Genomic DNA, 4,532 nt, shown 5'->3' with positions numbered 1-4,532 from the left:
AAAAAATTATTGCAGAATTATAACCGTATTGCTTCCGGGGCATATTCGGGTGGCTGCTCATGCACAAAAATGGGGTATGACTAACATGGACAGGTGCGGGTAGCGTCGGGAGCGGAAGACCAGGAAAACCTTGGATCATCTTCTCTGCCGATGTTCTGCTCTGTCAAAAACACAACTAAAATGCTCGGGAGCCTACCAATTCCAGAAGTTAGAGAACATCTCAAAAGTAGAGTTGAAATTTCTACAGAAATTCGCAAAAAGTGTTGACGTTCTCTGTGATGCCTATTTTAAGGCGTAAAAGCGAGCACCAACTACCGCGGGGTCAGCCTTCTAAGCTTAGGTACAAGGTTTTATCGAGCGGATTGTGTGAAAGACTGAAGCCCATCGTCAAGGAACTGATTGAACCTTATCAGTGTAGCTCTAGACCAGGTATTCGCAATACGCCAAATCTTGGAAAAGGCCCGCGAGGAAAGGATCGACACTTACCATCTATTTGTCAACTTCAAAGCTGCTTTCGACTGCACCAGAAAGGAGTTGCCTTTACGACACCCGATGCCTGAATTTGGTATATCCGCGAAACTGATGATCACTCCGCGAAACGAAGAATCACTCTTGCCAACAAGTGCTAACTACATTGGACTGAGGAGGCAATTTCTCTCTCTATAAGTCACTCAGCATGCCTGTGCTGGTATATAGTGCAGAAGCATGGACAATGACAACACCCGATAAGGCGGTTCTTGGAGTATACGAGAGAAAGATTTTGCGGAAGATTTACGGGCCTTTGCGCGTTGGCGACGGCAAGTACCGCAGACGATGGAAGAATGAGCTGTATAGACATGGTGCAGTGTACTAAAATAAAGCAGCTCCGCTAACTTTGCCATGTCGTTCGAATGGACTCCGACGCTCGAGCTCTGAAAGTATTCAAATCGGAACCCGCTGGTAGTAGCAGAGAAGTGAAGAAGGACTTGACTTTACTTGGTATTACAAATTGGCGTCAGTTGGTAGGAATTTAAAAAAACAATGGCCATACTATATGGGCAAATCTAAAAAACAGGTAACCTTTGTGTTATTTAGCTTTATTTTCACTGTTGTTAACTAAATCAAGCTGGTTGCTTTTGGATATAATTCATTGACGTATACTTGAAGCCTCAAAAAAAATTTGGATCAATTTGCTGCATAACTTTTGAAATATCGGTGTAAATTAAAAAAAAATAATGAAAACAAGTGAATTTTTTATGTAAATTTAAAGAGGGGCACAATTAATTATGTCATAACTTTTGAAGCACACCATATTCCGATTTGAAATTAAATGGGCATTTAGCACTTTTGTGTACACTTCATATGTAGTAGGTGAGATGGTAGGTGAGAAAAGTGTGCATTAAAAAATAACGAAATGTCTAGTAACTCAAAGTCTGTAACTCCACATTTCACAATTTTCAAAATTTTCGGTTTATCGCGTATAGGTTTTGAAGCATTTAATTTTAAGAACTTTTTAAGTATGTATTGTATTCTACAAACAATTACGAATAATTTGATACCTTAGCAAGAGGTGTGCTTTCAGAATAAACTAACTTTTAAAGATAAAATATTCTGCGATCTTAAGCGTAATTTTTATTTCAAAAACACCTTAATTGAAGGCACATTTGGAAAATACGTCGAAACGATCTAAATCTTTCTATAACTGCTAGTCCTTATAAAATTACATATACCTGTAAAATGCTTCAAAAAAATTTTCTCTAGAAGTGTGTAAAAACCCTAATTTACTACTTTTAATGATGCTCCTTCTTTTAGTCGGAATATTTCGAGGGTGGTATGAAAGCAATTTTTTCTCGACAAATGTTCTGATAGTTGCCCTTACTTAATTGGAGCCTTCTAAATTCAATGGCGTCCACAGTTTTACCCTATTGAATCCACTTTTCGAGATAGCGGTACCTGAAAATTTGCTTAAATTTTAACTATTTTATAAAAAAGTCCCTGAGTTTTAGAGATATTTTACTAAAATTTTGCACATAACCGTTTTTTAATACTACCTTAACTATTCCATAAAATCATAGAAATCGGTTCACTAAAACATCTCACTCTCATACAACTGATTGATCCGAAACGTTGTTTTGCGTTATAACTCCTCCAATTAAACAGGTTAAAATTTAGTATAGGTTCATTTTAACATATAACACGCATACAATTTATTATTCAGACATGAAGTTAGAGTTATAGCGCAAAAACACATATCTGAGTAATCAGTTGTATTGGAGCTATATGTTAATGTGAACCTATTTCGATAATTTTAAGGAATAATTAAGGTAATATTAAATAAACTGTTATGTGCAAAATTTTAGTAAAACAACTTCAAAACGGAGGGAGTTATTTATAAAATAGTTAAAATTTAATCATATTTTCAAGTATCGTTATCTCGAAAACCGGAGCCAATCCGGTAAAACGGGGCATGCCATTGAATTTAGAACATACCAATTAAGTGAGTTCAACTTTCAAAATCTTTGCTCAAAGTTTACAACTTGAACAGCGTAATTTGAACCCAGCTTATTCTTTTGTTTTCTATTTTATGTTTATTCCTCGTCTAACTTTTGAAGCACTTGATTAAAATGAATTACACTTATATTAATCGATTTATTAAGAGATTACGAATAAAATGATGTATAAAACATAGGTGTGCTCACAAATTTAAAAATTAAAATTATTATTTTGAAAGTGTACATATTTATTAGATTTGCCCATATACTTACATTTGTACGCAAGAAAGACATGCAAGAATGAAAACCCTTGTCCTTTTTAGATCGTTTTGTGTGACGATTTTGTTAAATAAAAATCGCAATAAGACTACAGTACTCAATAAACAAACAACGCACTAAAGCACTTCCGTAATGCTAGGGGGAAATTCCTTCAACTGAAGATACATATGAACAAAACTAAGCGGATGTTGTTAAAAGTGTTGTAAGAAACGAACTCTTAAGGTTTTATTAAAAAACTTATGTACCTACAAAAATACTATATGTACTAGTTTACACACACATGCGCATATTCATCTACACAACACCTTTGAAAAGAAATTGCAATAAGCATCGCACAACCAACCGCTGCATACAGGAAGGAAGAAGCATTGTCGCCTCGAGTGCAGCAGCAGCAGGTTTGCAATTTGCTGTATGGTTCGAGTTGCATGAGCAGCAAATGCCAGCAGCAATTTTCGCTTGCACACAAAAACAAAATATGTATGTACATACAAATAAAAATAAAAGTAATAAACAGTGCGCTAAAAATAATTGATATTACAAACGATGGCAAAACTACTACTATATTGAAAACCAACCGGAGATACAGAGCAAAAGTCTTCGAGAGTAGGTGATGGTGAGTTGCGAAAGAAGCAGACGATAGTAAAAAGATTGCTGAAGAATGAATTAATAGAAGCTTTTAACATAATTAAAGTAAAATGTAAAGAAGAAGATGAAGTAAGCGATTGTAAGAATAGCGCAATGAGTGCAGCATGCAGAACGTACTAAATACTTGAAAAGGATGCGTGAAAAAAATATCAAAATGCGTTTTTCTGCAACTATTAGTTTGTTGTGGTTTGCGCTTTGTTTTATTGTTTTTGTAGGTACGCTTTTGTATGTTTTTAAAATTGTATCAATTTCGGGACTTCGTTAGGAGAGCGAAGAACTACTTAATAAGTAAATCTGAGTAAGAAATCTTTTTGTGTGGGAAAAGAAGATATAGAATTATGGAATTAAGCATATGAGGCATTCTTTGTCAAAACCCGATAAAAACAAATTGCTAAGATGCAGGGTATTTCAGGCTGATCTGTTGGAGATATCGACGAGCAGATTTGTCAGTAGAGACACCCCAGGAGGTGGAGTCTTATCACCTCTCCTATGGCTCTTGGCAGTCCACCAACTGGACGACCTCGCATTAGTCGTAAGTGGAAAATTATGTGAGTTACAATCGGTGAATCCGAGAAATATCTGAGACTCGTCCTGGATAAGAAATTAAACTGGGGCTTGTCCACCAGAACGGTTCATTGGTTATAAACTGTTGTGGTTAGACTTTTATATGGAGTGGTGGTCTAGTGGCCTGTTTGGACCAAGAAATCAGCCACCATCACACTACAAAAAGTGCATCACTGGGGCCCTACGCCCAACATCCGGAACCGATGAATGTGATGCTAAACAACGGCCCATAGACATTATGGCGAAGCAAACTGCAACTCGCGCCGTCGTCAGACTGCGGAATCTGTCTAGCTGGAAAGCGAATCAGTGCGGTCATACCTCAATTCCGGAGTGGCTTAGTCTGCCGGAAATAACGCGTTGTTGCGTACCGGCAACAACCTTTGACAAAGGGTTGAAGGTGAAAATTCCTAGCAGAGAAAAATGTTACATGGATTAGTGGACTCTATTTAGTTCAAACTGACGGATCCAAAATGGATATCGAGGTGGGAAGTGGAGTGGGAAGTGGAGTGTACTCGGAACAACTAGGAGTACAAAGCCTTCCGGACCACTGTAGAATCGGCCCAAAAACTAAAA

Source organism: Rhagoletis pomonella, unplaced genomic scaffold (genome assembly GCF_013731165.1).
Source record: "Rhagoletis pomonella isolate Grant_MI unplaced genomic scaffold, Rhpom_1.0 Rhpom_scaffold_00007, whole genome shotgun sequence".
Lineage (NCBI taxonomy): Eukaryota > Metazoa > Arthropoda > Insecta > Diptera > Tephritidae > Rhagoletis > Rhagoletis pomonella.
Note: the sequence above shows the minus strand (reverse complement) of the source record.